General features: G+C 43.0%; 1 protein-coding gene across 1 annotated transcript in view; it reads left to right on the top strand.

Moving 5' to 3' along the window:
- LOC126470681 (uncharacterized) overlaps positions 1-16558 on the top strand; it is a 990891-nt gene that overhangs the window by 205744 nt on the left and 768589 nt on the right. The gene's annotated exons all lie outside the window — the stretch shown is intronic.

Raw genomic sequence — 16558 nt, 5'->3', positions numbered from 1 at the left:
CGACACCTACAACTTACTGACATGAGGAAGGTTTCCAACCGATTTCTCATACACAAACAGCAGTTGACCGGCGTTGCCTTGTGAAACGTTGTTGCAATGCCCCGTGTAAGGAGGAGAAATGCGTACCATCACGTTTCCGTCTTTGATGAAGGTCGGATTGTAGCCTATGGCGATTGCGGTTTATCGTATCGCGACATTGCTGCTCGCGTTGGTCGAGATCCAATGACTGTTAGCAGAATATGGAATCGGTGGGTACAGGAGGGTAATACGGAACGCCGTGCTGGATCCCAACGGCCTCGTATCACTAGCAGTCGAGCAGACAGGAATCATATCCGCATGGCTGTAACGGATCGTGCAGCCACGTCTCGATCCCTGAGTTAACAGATGGGGACATTTGCAAGACAACAACTATCTGCACGAGCAGTTCGACGACGTTTGCAGCAGCATGGAACATGGCTGCGGTTACCCTTGACGCCGCATCATAGACAGGAGAGCCTGCGATGGTGTACTCAACGACGAACCTGGATGCACGAATGGCAAAACGTCATTTTTTCAGATGAATCCAGGTTCTGTTTACAGTATCATGATGGTCGCATCCGTGTTTGGCGACATCGCAGTGAACGCACATTCGAAGCGTGTATTCGTCATCGCCATACTGGCGTATCACCCTGCGTGATGGTACGGGGTGCCATTGGTTACACGACTCGGTCACCTCTTGTTCGCATTGACGGCACCTTGAACAGTGAACATTACATTTCAGATGCGTTACGATCCGTGGCTCTACCCTTCATTCGATCCCTGCGAAACCCTACATTTCAGCAGGATAATGCACGACCGCGTGTTGTAGGTCCTGTACGGGCCTTTCTGGATACAGAAAATGTTCGACTGCTGCCCTGGCCAGCACATTCTCCAGGTCTCTCACCAATTGAAAACGTCTGGTCAATGGTGGCCGAGCAACTGGCTAGTCACAATACGCCAGTCACTACTCTTGATGAACCGTGGTATCGTGTTGAAGCTGCATGGGCAGCTGTACCTGTACACGCCATCCAAGTTCCGTTTGACTCAATGCCCAGGCGTATCAAGGCCGTTATTACTGCCAGAGGTGGTTGTTCTGGGTACTAATTTCTCAGGATCTATGCACCCAAATTGCGTGAAAATTTTAATCACATGTGAGTTCTAGTATAATATATTTGTCCAATGAATACCCGTTTATGATCTGCATTTCTTCTTGGTGTAGCAATTTTAATGGCCAGTAGTGTAGAAGGGACTGCCTGCCCACAGTAACGTAGGACTCTTTCAAGGGTTTTGGAACATTTTGAAAATGCTCAACAAACGTGGGCGGGTGGCACCAAGGGTGTAGCTGAAGTAGGGGGCTGTAGAGGCTCGCTCTGCTCTTGTATTCAAATGGTGCAAATGGCTCTGAGCACTATGGGACTAAACATCTTAAGTCATAAGTCCCCTAGAACTTAGAACTACTTAAACCTAACTAACCTAAGGACATCACACACACACATGCCCGAGGCAGGATTCGAACTTGCAACCGTAGCAGCCTCGCGGTTCCGGACTGCAGTGCCAGAACCGCACGGCCACCGCGGCCGGCTCTTGTATTCATGCATGTGTCAGTGTGTGTCTCCCCTAACCCCCACACCCCTATCCCCCCATTCCATGTTCATTCCACAGGAGAACGAAAATATTGAGTGCTGGATAAGCATAAACACCCCTGCTGTTTGGGTCACGTTCAGATTCCGTCGAACGGTTTTTTAACGATCCCTAGTGGTTCCACCTTGTATACCAGAGCAAAGCTGAACGAAGAGAAAATGTGCGTAACATGGGCTGTTATCGGTGCATTCAGTGAATTTGAAAGTGAATTATAACCAAACGATCTGTCTATAAATCTTGCGATAATTTTAGTTAAGCCAGCACGTGGATCGAAATCATCTGTTCATTCTCTCATTGACGTCTTTGTAAATATCTATGGCATGCAGTATCCATATTATGAGTGGATGATTGCAGAGGACAGGAGAAATGAGGAAGAATGTCGAGTTGTACCACTACTTATCACAAGGCATCCTGGCTAGAGACATTAAATCTATTGATATTGTAATTTGTTAACACAGATCTATCGCATAAAAAACTTCTCAAGGTTAACACATTGTAGCTTTACTCATCCACATACGTTTTTGTAGTCTTTGCTATTTATATTCCAAAGAAGAATTAGTTGCACCTTTAGTTGACTGCACACAGTTTGAACCAGGTCGGCCGGAGTGGCCAAGCGGTTCTAGGCGCTACAGTCTGGAACCGCGTGACCGCTACGGTCGCAGGTTCGAATCCTGCCTCGGGCATGGATGTGTGTGATGTCCTTAGGTTAGTTAGATTTAAGTAGTTCTAAGTTCTAGGGGACTGATGACCTCAGAAGTTAAGTCCCATAGTGCTCAGAGCCATTTAGTTTAAACCAGTAAACAGTGTCATTCCTAGTGGCAAGAACAAGTTTCTAAAATTTATCGAGTTTAACAAGAAACTGAAGCTATATTTTCTGATTAATGTTGATACGGAATGCGCGTTAGAACAGTTTCTACTTGCAGTCAAAGTAGTGTCCCCGGTTCATATTCTGATCAGGAAACTTGGTTACACTATTTAACGTTGCCTACACATGCGTTGTGGCTATAACAAGGAATATTCCGAGATTAAATAGCTCAGAGGCAGTGATTCCATGAAATGGTTCATTGAACAGCTGTAAGATATTGTTGACAGTGTGAATGACACTTTATTGCAAAATAAAAAGTTGTAAATAAGTCCCGAAACCGAATTAGCGTCTTGCCCAGCACTACCACTTCACCGGTGCATTTCACGGTGCTTCAAGTGCCAGCTGCAACGTGAACTACAAGCATCGCTATAGAGTGCTAGTCATATTCCACAAGCTGAGGAATTGCAACGGGAGTTTCTTCATAACAAACATATGCAAACAAAACACCACAGATTGTTATGAACAAATTAAATTAAATCCAGGTGGCGTTTCTCTGCTACCATCTAATATTGAGAAATATGAATAGTTTATGAAAAGTATTATAGAATAGCGCAGAGGATTAGAGTTCTGGGGTGAGCTTAAAATTTTTAAAATTTTATCTCGGTAAGCGCAGAGCCAATACAAGACAGATTTGAGCTCAGTGTCTCCATCAGAATATTAATCGGGAAGGAAAGACAGTGCTGCAAATTGCGAGGCACAAAAATGAGACACTGCCACATAATACTCGAGCAGAGAGCGCACAGTGCGACCGCAGGAGAATGACCAGACTATAACGCCATTCTGATAACATCTAGAAAGTGTCTCCACACCAAACAGAAATTGCAGAGAGTCCCAATCTGAAGATACGAAAGCCAGAGTTGTGACACCATGGTCCAATACAGAGTGCTGACAAGACTAAGAAAAGGAGCCAAATTCGCTCATCGCCACAGCTCGATAACACCACAGGCACAAGCTAACCAACATAAATACTTGGACCTCTGCATCTCATTCATTCAGTCGTCTGTAATCAGTCATGAGTCATCAGCCAGTATGACAGTATTCCATGATGACTTGTTGGTCGTCTGATGACTTCGACAACGACATATAAGCCAGCCCGCGTGATGCATTCCACTGACATGGAATGCTGCTGCCTTCTCTGCTGCCACTAATGTGAAGATCTGGGCGCCTTCGCACAACAGCCTACTGGGGGTCAATTCAGGGTGACCTGGGAGCTGCTGACCTCACAGCTTTTGGAAGGAGTACATTTGCGCTGTCCTCTGGTTCTACTTGTCAGCAGCTGTTAGTGTCTTGTTGAGAGTTTACGGCATACATGCAGAGCTGTTGACCAGGATGCGACCTACGACGTCCACGAGAGCACCTTCGTGGAACGGTTCACCACACTGTTAGCGATTACGCTGTATGGGCAACGCCTGCAGACCACTGTCTCAGCATCGTACTAGATGCTGCCTTCGCTGAGGGGGCGGTTCTGATCTCGCCACGCAACGCAGATGCCCGCTGGGCTGGACGAGTCACCAACTCCCAGTCACGCACGCCGCTCCACCCACTGCTCTTTGCATCGTATAAATCCTCACAGCAAACACTTTCTCACTGACACTCTCTGGTGTGTCACTGGACCATACTCCCGTACTCTGAGCTCGGCATCCTGCACATGTAGTGACCAGAGCTCGCTCTGTCTTCACAGTAGTATAGCACCATGTGCGGCACTCCAAATAAATTTCTGTTTTATCAGTTCACAAAATTTTTCGTCGCGCTCACTCTAAAAGTGTCATTACACCTGAAATCAGATGAACTCAAGGCAATGGGGACATATTTTCCTGATAATCGAGAGTTTAATCTAAATAATCAGAAGGGAACTTTTTCGTATAAGTAAGCGAACCATGGCTGGTTTTTGCTGGAAGTCCCTTAATCCTAGCAGATAATTTTGAAAGTTTATGATTAGACAAAACGATTACAGAAGGTTAGTACAAAAATGCTTGAAGTGTATGGGATGTATGCAAGTTCAAAATACCTCAAGACTATCTCGATTTATATTTTAAAATCGACGTGCTACTTCTTGCTAGTGTGTTCGAAAATTTTAACGATCTATGTCCTAAGTTCATGGTCTGGATACTGTGAACTCTATTACTGCGCCTGGTTTGGCATGGGGTACACTGCTGAAAATACCTAAAGCGATATTGCAGCTTTACTGATACTAAACAACTCCAACTTGTTGAAAGAGGCATTAGAGGTGGCATTCTCCATTGTTCTTGCAAACATAATGTTGCCAATAACATATTAAAGTGCGCGTCATTTATCTTGGCGGCCGAGTTTAGGTTCGTTCTGCGCATCTGACGTCACAAAACACAGTCAGCCAATGAACTGAGAACGACGTTGCCACATCTCGACTGCAGTGCAGAGCATGGACGAGTGTATTCAGTTTTACAAACGTTCAGTCATAAATAAAGTAATAGAACAAAAGCAATGTCTTGATAGCAGACGATCTTTTATAGAAAGTTTGGAAAAAGCATTCTTTATACCAATTGCTTCATATTCTATTAATTAATTAGACCAAACAAGCAATAAGACTCCTAATTCAGGCGATAGCAAGGAAAGGTGTTTGTATCACTCTCACGAATAGCTTTTTCGCAATAAAGAACAGCGATAATTGTTTATATCCTATTGTACTTCGACGAAGCGTGAGTAATTCATAGTCATACCAACAGTGTTTGTCAGTAGTTTGCGTGACGCGTTATAATCCTCATGGCGCTATGCAGTTACACGAGGTGCGTTAGCGTAACGGTTAAGGTGTTGGGCTGCTATGCGAAAGGTTATGAGTTCAAACCTGGTGCACTGCTAAGTGTTTTCCATTATTTAAAAACAATATCGAAGTGCCTAACTTCACGAATTATATTCGTTTGAATGCAATTTTTTGGAAATTTCTAGTGATTTGTCTCTTCATTAACCCTTTCGCTGCTGCAGACACGTGCTCACCGCATTCCGCGCTGTGAGCGATTTTGTCATCACTGCACTGCTCGCCTGTGCAGACACATAGTGTTTCCACTGCTTTGACACACTTATCATTCGATTTCACAAAAACTATTTGGCCCAAAAATTTGATTTTTACACGTCTTCTTGACTGATACCTTCCCCCCATAGATGACTTAATTTTGTTTCGATGTTCAACGCAGTTATTATGCAGCATTAAATGTAGTAAACCATTGCACGAAATTTTGAAGAGTTTGCAGAGGTAAAAGTCCATAGCGTATACTTTCCGTATGGTCGATTTTAGTTGCCACAATGTTGAGAATGAAATGTGGACAAGATACCTAAATTTCATATAAAATTGACTGTATAACAATATCTCATTTAATTTAAGTACGACATAGGTGTCGTATGTAATATTGAGAAATATTCCGTCTTTCGCGACTGCAATAAAAGTATTATTTCACCGGACGCGTTTGGCTTTATTTTAAAGCACTTCAATCAAGGAAAGGTATGGCACATACACAATGGTACTCATGTTTTCTTTCATGTTTTTGTTCCACAGTCGCAGTTTTACCAATGGTACTGAAATATATTCCTCTTCTGCAACTGTAATAAGGGGCTTATTTAGACCAGACGCGTTTCTCTCTTTTGAAGCATCTTCAGTGGACAGTATTTTGTCTCCTCCATTGCCAAGTCACCTTTCGTAGTTTGGTGCTGCGGTAACACAATATTCAACGTTTGTGTTGGCAGATCAGTGTTTTAGCAAATAAATGATGTTTGTGTGTGCCACACACAAAAATTATATTTGACATAGCTCAGAGCACTTCACTGATAGACGGTATATTCAAGTCCTAATGTTTTTGTAACTCCACAGTTTTGTTTAATGTATTTTGTCTACTTCCTTTTGATTGATTGAAGTGCTTTAAAATAAAGCCAAACGTGCTCAGTGTAAATAAAACATTTATTACAGTCGCGAAAGACGGAATATTTCTCAATATTACATACGACACCTATGTGGTACTTAAATGAGCTATTGTTATACAGTAAATTTTATATGAAATTTAGGTATCTTGTCCACATTTCATTCTCAACATTGTGGCAACTAAAATCGACCATACGGAAAGTATACTCTATGGACTTTTACCTCTGCAAACTCTTCAAAATTTCGTGCAATGGTTTACTATATTTGATGCTGCATAATAACTGCGTTGAACATCGAAACAAAATTAAGTCATTTATGGAGGGAAGGTGTCAGTCAAGAAGATGTGTAAAAATCTAATTTTTGGGCCAAATAGTTTTTGTGGAATCGATTGATAAGACTGTCAAAGCAGTCGGAACACGATGTGTCTGCACAGGCGAGCAGTGCAGTGACAAAATCGCGCACGGCGCGGAATGCAGGGAGCACGTCTTTGTAGCAGCGAAAGGGTTAATGCGGCCGTGGTGGCTTTACTTCATGAACTGCGCGCTCGCCCCTAAACGTAAGTTTGCGAACTATGCTATACTGTGGCGCTGCTTCTATTGGCGCGTGCGTCGTGTGCAACTGGCAACGCAGCTATCTCCCGCGTCTGGGCGGGCATGCGCGAGCCGCCAAGATAAAAGAATTGAACTATAATGGTCAATTATGATGGCCAAATTGACTAATCTTACATTATACCCGGTGTCTCCCCTATGAGTCATTAGGCGCATTTTTTCTGGTGTTTCGGCAGATACTTGTAATATCGTTTATGTATTGTGTAGCTGGAGTCAGCCCAAACAATTACTGCTCATCGTGTCTTTCACTGGACGCCTAATCTCAGCAGAAAGCGTAGGTTTGTTTCCCATTACAAACAAAATTATTTTTAAATCGGAGTTTTGTGTGCCCATTCGATAAAGCTTTCCCAAATTTGTATTCGTTTTATCGAAATATATTATCAGAAACAGTAAAACACGAAGAATGAACAGCAGTCTAGCAACGACTCAGTAGTGCAGCCAGCTTGGCGGTGGCAGTCAGCGTGGGTCAAGGCATTGCTGTCGCTGCTGGAATACTTGTTATGCTGTTTGACTGTCCTTTTTAAAACATACGGATGAAACAAATACCGCACTAGACTAATCTTGGACCTCTCTGTCGAATGGGTATGTAGAAAAAAATCCGATTTAATAATCATTTTGTTACTAATGATCAACAAACCGAAGCTTTCCATCGACACTGTGCGTCGTGGGAAAGACATGATCGGCAATATTTGCTTGGGCTGACTTCAGTTACACAGCGCAAAAACAAAACTGCAAATATCTGCTGAAACACCAAAGAAAATACGCTTGACGCCTCTTAAGAGAGACCTGCAGATTCAGTTATGTATGTGTGTATGCAAATGTCACACATATTTCACATACCTTCACCTCCCTCCTCCCCACCCTCCCTCCCTCTCTGTCTCGATTCAGCCGCGCCCGTCCACACGAGCCCTGCCTGTGACACACTCATCCTGCAGGGCAGCTGAGATGTCAAGTGTTGCCATTAAAATTGCTACACCAAGAAGAAATGCAGATCATAAACGTGTATTCATTGGACACATATATTATACTAGAACTGACATGTGATTACATTTTCTCGCAATTTGGGTGCATGGATGCTGAGAAATCAGTACCCAGAACAACCACCTCTGGCCGTAATAACGGCCTTGATACGCCTGGGCATTGAGTCAAACAGAACTTGGATGGCGTGTACAGGTACAGCTGCCCATGCAGCTTCAACACGATACCACAGTTCATCAAGAGTAGTGACTGGCGTATTGTGACGAGCCAGTTGCTCGGTCACCATTGATAAGACGTTTTCAATTGGTGACAGATCTGGAGAATGTGCTGGCCAGGTCAGCAGTCGAACATTTTCTGTATCCAGAAAGGCCCGTACAGGACCTGCAACACGCGGTCGTGCATTATCCTGCTGAAATGTAGGGTTTTGCAGGGATCGAATGAAGGGTAGAGCCACGGGTCGTAACACAACTGTTCAAAGTGCCGTCAATGCGAACAAGAGGTGACCGAGACGTGTAACCAATGGCACCCCGTACCATCACGCCGGATGATACGCCAATATGGCGATGACGAATACACGCTTTCAATGTGTGTTCACCGGGATGTCGCCAAACACGAATGCGACCATCATCCAAACACGGTTTCCACCATCATGATGCTATAAACAGAACTCGGATTCATCCGAAAAAATGACGTTTTGCCTTTCGTGTACCCAGGTTCGTCGTTGAGTTCACCATCGCAGGCGCTTCTGTCTGTGATGCCGCGTCTAAGGTAATCGCAGCCAAGGTCTCCGAGCTGATAGTCCATGCTGCTGCAAACGTAGTCGAACTGTTCGTGCAGAAGGTTGTTGTCTTGCAAACGTCCCCTTCTGTTGACTCAGGGATCGAAACGTGGCTGCACGACCCGTTACAGCCATGCGTTCCGTATTACCCTCCTGAACCCACCGATTCCATATTCTGCTAACAGTCATTGGATCTCGACCAACGCGAGCAGCAATGTCGCGATACGATAAACCGCAATCGCGATAGTCTTTAATCCGACCTTTATCAAAGTCGGAAACGTGATGGTATGCATTTCTCCTCCTTACACGAGACATCACAACAACATTTCACCAGGCAACGCCGGTCGACTGCTGTTTGTGTATGAGTAGTCGGTTGGATACTTTCCTCATGTCAGCACGTTGTAGGTGTCGCCACGGGCGCCAACCTTGTGTGAATGCTCTGAATAGCTAATCATTAGCATATCACAGCATCTTCTTCCTGTCGGTTAAATTTCTCGTCTGTAGCACGTCATCTTCGTTGTGTAGCAATTTTAATGGTCAGTAGTGTATGTAAAGTCTGCAGCTCCTTGGGGTTGGGTTGGGTTGTTTTGGGGGTAGAGAGCAAACAGCAAGGTCATCGGTTTCAGCTCCTTGGGAACCTAGTTAAAAGTCAGTTGGAAAATGTGTACCAAACAGACAAAAGACAACAAAGCGACCTAATAAACACGTGTTAAAAGTGAGAGGTTCGCCTTTCGGGCACCAAGAGGCCCACTAGTTAATGACCGACCACCATTTCACCCACAGCCAATGGCGTAACTTGGAATCGGTATGAAGGGGCTGTGGGGCCAGCACACCGGTCTCCCGGCCGTTTTCGACTCTGTAGGCCTTTGAGCCGCTCTTTATCATGCAAGTAGCTCCTCATTTGGCTTCATGGAAATTTGGAAATTTGTGGTAAGGACTAAGGGACCAAACTGCTGAGGTCGTCTGTCCCTAGGCTTTCACACTACTTAATCTAACTTAAACTAACTTACGCTAAGGACAACACGCACACCCATGCCCGAGGGAGGACTCGATCCTCCGACGGGGGGAGTCGCGCGGACCGTTAAAGGCACCTTAGACCGCACGGCTACTCAGCGCAGCTTTGGCTTCATGAGGCTGAGTGGACTCTGTTCCAGTCCTTCCAGGAAAGGAAAAATCCCAGGCCCTGTTTATGGTAGTCAGCTCCCACTGACCACTTAGCTACAGGGTTGGACACCTTAATGTGATAGCTCCACTCTAAACTTCCCCAAATATTTTCCATTTGTGTACGGTCTCAATCACTGATTACAGAACGAATGACCACATAATTCACAGAATACCGACACAATGTTTAAAAAAACATAAAATTTACTATAGCATATACAAATAAATAACAGAGTATAGCGAAAGTCTCTAAATACTGGAAGTTCTGTGTATCGCAGCACGCGTAGATTTACTTCATGAAGAGGTCGAGCAGTCAACACAACAAGCATAAAAAATTAGTTCATTGTACTGTAACTCTTTAATGTAAAATACGCACGTAACTTTAATGCAGTCCACTTCCACACGAATAACAATAGATATTCACTATCGCCGAGTACAAGAATTCTATAAGTGGTGTCTTTGCTTTCGGACGTGTCCGAAAGAACAGACACCACACATGTAATTAAGACAATGACAGCCAATGAGCCCTTTAGTGCAGATGCACAACAACTTCGTATTCTTAGGGGAATCGGGGAGATGCGTCGAGTAATGAGGCTAATGAGCGGGGGCACTACACCAGTTTTGTGTGGTATAAGTTGGTAAATATGGGTTTGACGAGAAGTATGCTAGGGCAGTCCACCCGGTTCTAGTGACCACTGTGGCCGGATGGCGTAGTGGTCAACGCACTTGCCTAGTTAGCAGGAGACCCGGTTTCAAATCCCGGTGCGGCACAAATTTTCAACATGCCCCATTGATATAAATCAATACCCACTGGCAACTAATGTCTTCAATTCCTTTGTATCTTGATACAAGATTTCAGTATATACTTGACTTATACGGAGGTAAATCTCAATGTCTATTTAACTTTAAACTTCGGTACACGGTTCTGACTAATAATACATGTGCCGTATAATCTTAGCAGTGTTGGTGCTGTTGTCTTAATCGACGGCGCTGCGCTCTGTCTTAGGTAGTCTTTCGGCAGTAGTGGCTTATGGAACCTCTCGAGGGGGTGACTTCTCCGACGATTTTCATTTGTGGCGGCGTCTAGCAGCGACTGTCGTGAGCTTCTGGCGCCGTTGCAAGGTATCAACTTAACCTGGGACCTTACTCTTCGGTCGACACCACAGCAAGGAGTTCCTGCACAGAATGCAAAGCGTGTGCTACAATGAGGAGTATTTCACAGTGTTGCCAACAGCATTTGGTTGCAACATTTAAGACTTTCGAATTATATGGTAACCCATTATAAATAAAATGCAGAGATGCTGAGTATAATGGATAAACTGTATTAGCTGGCTTCTCCGATATGCTATAGCAGTTCGTTGTTTTGCGCAACAAGAAGGTTCGAACATTAACAGTTTAATTATTATTCCCAAGCCACAGGCATGGGGACATCTGCGTAAGAAGGTAGGAAAGATCCTAATATAGAATCTTTGGCCTCAGAATTTAATGAGAACACTAGAGGGTCATTTGTATCCCCGAAGAAACGTAGACGTCATTAGCTGGCTATTATAACAAGCTTGCGGCAAGCGCTTTGCGGGCTCCGACTGGAGACTAATTACGCTAGAATTTCAAGTTCCGCTAACACAGAGGTCATTAAGATTCTGCCATATCTTTTCTCCATTCAGATAATTTGAAACGACTTTTAGTTTAAGTTGGGACAAAAAATATTACGATCGTGAACAAGTAACAACATAATGATGTGCATTTTTCTAGAGAAACATTAAAAAAACATATACCAGGGTATTCGGAAAGTAAGGTCCGATCGGCCGCGAAATGGAAACCACTGTTAAAACCAAAAATTTTTTACTTGCTACAGTTAGCTAAGACTTCCAGCTACTTGCCTACATAGTCGCTGCTCCGACTTTGACATTTGTCGTAGCGTTGTACCAACTTTCCAATACCCTCGTCGTAGAAGCCAGCCGCCAGTAATTTCCGCCTATTGTTTACGCTGGTCTACTTCTCATTGTCTGCGCCAGAATGTTGTCTTCATAACCAGCAGTTCATGTGAACACAGATGAAACTCAGAGGGAGCCATTTATGGGCTGTATTATGGGTGATCAAACACTTCCCATCGAAAAAGCTGCAGAAACATCTTCATTGCCCCTGCAGAATGCGGTTTAGAATTGATTTGACAAAGGAAACGCATGACAGTTACGTTATGTGGGCTGCATAGCTTCAGGCGAAATTTCTCACCCGGCTGTTGTACTTGGCAGGAGACACTGTTTTCTAGACTTCTTTCTGTGCTTACTCTGTGCTCACAACTGAAATAAGCGACGTGATGTGATCGATCGATGGGCGAACTAAAGACACTGCCCAACACATCTGTGCAAAGCTTCATCGGATTTTCACAGTGGTTTCCATTTCACGGCCAACCAGATCTTACTTTCCAACTACTCCTCGTAACAACCTACATACCCACAATTTACCTAGGATGAATATCAAATAAGATAAATTCACTATTTAAATCCACACACATACAACTGTCTTTCTGTACGAATAACAATATTACAACAAAATTACATTCAAGCACAACCAAAATCTGAGAATATGCCACTTTGGGAATATACAAAATCATGTGTAGTGATTGCTACAATTTCTGTACTGGTCAAACCGGACGAAATTTTAACTCCAGATTTAAAGAACACATTAGAAACAGTGATAGTAATCCGTTAACCTTCAGTTTACATCTGAAAACTCAACGCCGCAAGACCGAGAAAATTGGAACTGTGTTAGAAATATTACACAGAATACCGAAAGCACTTACGATGATAATTCTCGAAGAACTGGAAATATATATTCATACAAGAAAATATTCTCAGGAAATTTTAACTGAACACACAGATTTTAAACGTAAATACTATATCGAACTGATGGAAGACGAAAAAGGATACTCAAATGCAAGACAAAATATACACAGGCCACAGAAAAAATTCAAAGGGAAATAATAACAACGAAATCTAACATCATCTCTGGTAAGCCTTATATACTTTGTTAACATGTAGCATAATAGTAAAGAACTGTCAAATTACTGAACTGCCAAAATCACAACTTGACGGAAAAAATTTACTGTAGATGCAATATGGTCGTCACTTCCAACTAGACGTAAGTACCAATGCAAATGTAAACATAAAACAGTCAGGATTTACGTAAAGATAATGTTACCAATGTTATTTTCGCAGGTAAACTGATTATGGCAATAAGCTGAAACGGGCCTCCCGTGTAAAATATTAAGAATATGCTACCTTATTGCAGCTAGTTTTGAAGCTATCATTTTCATTATTCTGTGTAAAGGTTTTGAATTCCAGCTCTTCCGCCGTGATTCTGTCATCACACTACTTATAGTTACACCATTTTGGTACAAAAATTACGGGAAACATTAACTAATAGTAGTGATATCGTTTGGTTCTCAACCGACTACAGTAATTTGTTTAGGAAGATATAAATGAATAGTGCATTTTCTCCTGTTGCAAATGGACTACTGAAGTAAAAACAACAGAAACATTAAGACAGTAAATAATAAGATCATATGCATGACTGCATCTTCAGCTGCAATCAGACAAAGTATTTATATTAAGCACTATTTCGTTGTTCCTTCAGTTCATAACAAGTTGTTCTTTGTTCTTCACACAGAATTTAACTGAAGAGCGCAGCGTCCTCCAACGAGTTTACTCATCGTTTGTGCACAAAGACACGTTTCTCTTTAAATTAATTCAGCTACCTTATGAGCTGAATGTAATATGTTACATGTACCTGCGCTCAAGAGCAGCCTGAATTGCACATTTCGTATCCGCCGAGGTGCAAGCAGCTTGTTTCACGACCAGCACCCTAGGCAGTAAGCAAGTTGCCTACATCTGCACATTCATACTAAACTACATGTTATAATCCTCCAAAATAATGCGGGTATAAATTTCATTATTACTATTATTATTATTATTATTATTATTATTATCTTCATCGTCGGCAATTCTCCCTCTCCCCCTTTAACGAAAGTGGTAAAACATAACCAATCTTCATGTCTCTTTTTTCTGTCTCTTTCCTCTCGAAACATCTTTCATATTTTCACTGTGTCTTTTTCTGCCTATCTTCTCTCCATTTTTCTTTTTGTCTTTGCTCGATTTTCTGTTTTCTCATTTTTCCTCTATATAAGGTTTTTTTTTCAAATCAGTGCAACCAGTCGCCTTTTGTTTTGTTCTTCAATTTATTTTGTTGTTTCATTACCGGTTTCGAATTTCCTAGCGATTCATCATCAGATGGTACGTATATAAATTGACTGCAGCAGTGTGGGACTCGTGGACCTGTGGCAAGATGTTTAAACGAAATATGTAAGTACTGACTGTTGCGAGAATTATTCACAGTATGTGATAGATTTTGTTGTTTTGTTTACAGTGATTAGTATCCGTTGGCTGGATATAGGTATGCACAGTATTCTAGAAAACATAATGAATGTTTTCCAGTGACGTTAATTTTTTTCTCTGTATATTTTCCTGTCTGTTATGCATTCTGTGAAGTTATTTAGTTTCTTGAGGTATTCCATGTTTTCCTGGTTTTCACTGTATCAGTCATCACTATATTAAAAATCTTCTTGGGTAGTCTGTCTTGGTTCATCCTGTGAATGTTCCAGTAGATCTTTACTGTTATCTTTGCTGACGTAGTTCGTAATCCTCTTTGTCTGTCCGTACGGTTCTTTTGTCGGTCTCTTTATCAAGTTCCCCTCTTCCTGAACCTGCTCGTAGATCATTCTTTTGTTTTCCTTTATTTTTGTCTCCTTGTTTTTCGCCCTTCCCTTGATTACTGTTGCTTATGAGGCGTCTGAGGCTATTGGTAAGACTACTGCTTTATAGAGTATTAATTTGACATTGATGGAGACAGTTCTTTTGCTGCAATGGTTCCATGTAAGTCCGTATGCTTTTCGTAGCTTTGCGAACTTTTCTTCATTGGCTGTCGAATTCAGAACTGTTTTTTGTGTAATCTCTCCAACGTAGTTGAATCTTTCTACTTGTGTTATGTTTGCGAACTTAGATACCAGGGGGGGGGGGGGTCTATCTGTTGATTTTGCGTCCATGTACTGTCTTTTTTCATATGAGATTTGTATCCTTCTTTGGCTGAGATTTCGTGTAGTGTGTCTAGAGCTACTTTAATTTGTTTTCTATTATTTGTTATGATGGCTATATCAGCACCAAAGATGTTGGTGGTTCTATCTCTGTGCCTCGCCATCTGTACCCCACTGATTCCTTCATCCTATGTCCTGATCATTTTCTTGAAAACGGAGTTAAGTAGAATGGGTGTCAGGCCATCTTCCTATTCCACTCCTGTCTCCATGTCGAATGGTTCCAGGATCTTCAGTAAACTTCACTTTAAAATATTGTACACCGTTGAGTCACACTAATGTGACCATCGCCTATGTTTGACATTAACATGCATTAAACACTCACAGAAGACAGGTGGCAGCACTAGCAGTAGAGGGCATATAAATCGTGTCCTGGGAACGCGGAAAACAGTGCCGTTTTTATCGTGAGGCAGAAACAGAGCAATTTATCCGACATCCAAAAGGGCCTCTGGTGGAAACATTTCCGAAACGGATAAGTCTGTAAACTGGCCTCCGTGGTTAAAGTATACCATGCATGGCAAAATGGCGCTATTAACTGTGGTGCACTACGGACCATAGATGACGGCGATGAACGGTGGGTCTAGGGAGATGTGTAAGGGAGAATGACGTTCAACTCTTGTTGAGCTTATCGCCCAGGTGAACCAAGGGGCTACCAGCAATGTTTCTTCAACGACTGTTCAGCGAACATTGCTGCGTATGAGCCTCTACAGATGGCGGCCTGTTCATGTACCCATGCTGACTGCTGTTCATCGGCGACGAAGGTTGGAATTTGCATGCCAGTATCGCAACTGTGTGTCCATTTGCTAGCGACAAGTGGCCTTCAGAGATGAATCACGTTTTATGCTCCAGCGGCGTGAAAGTCTGAAATCAAACAGTCTGCAACAGTCCTCGCAAGAGTCACGAGGGAGCGTTATGGTCTAGGGAATGTTTTCGTGGCATTTCCCGGGTGATCTCTTCGTTCTGGAAGCCACAATTGATGAACAAAAGTATGCATCTATCTTTGGTGACCATGTCCACCCCTATGCAATTTGCTTTTCCTCGGCACGATGGCATCTATCAGCAGGACAATGCAACGTATCACATAGTTCGCAGTGTACTGACGTGGTTTAAAGCGAACCAGGATAACGTTACTGTACTCCCTGACCACCAAACTCCCCGGATTTAAACACAATCTAAAATCTGTGAGACCACTTTGATCGTGCTATTCGTGACATTGATCATCGACCGAGAAACCTTGACCAGATGGCCATAGTACGGCAGGGCTCCACATCTCTTTCGTTACCTCGTACAAGCTCACTGACACACTTCCTTCACGTCTTGCAGTGGCCCACTCTGCCAAAGGCTGTTATCCCGGCTTTTGACGGGTGGTTTCATTGACTTGGGAGCGTTTATTAAAGTTGTCTGGATTAGCTTTCCGGTATTGTTTCCCACCTTCATTTCTTCCAGTGTGTTGAAGGCTGTTTATCTGCGGAGACAC

The sequence above is a fragment of the Schistocerca serialis genome, chromosome 3, assembly GCF_023864345.2.
Source record: "Schistocerca serialis cubense isolate TAMUIC-IGC-003099 chromosome 3, iqSchSeri2.2, whole genome shotgun sequence".
Classification (NCBI taxonomy): domain Eukaryota; kingdom Metazoa; phylum Arthropoda; class Insecta; order Orthoptera; family Acrididae; genus Schistocerca; species Schistocerca serialis.
The sequence above is the reverse complement of the archived record's forward strand: the minus strand, read 5'-3'. Positions and strand labels throughout refer to the sequence as shown.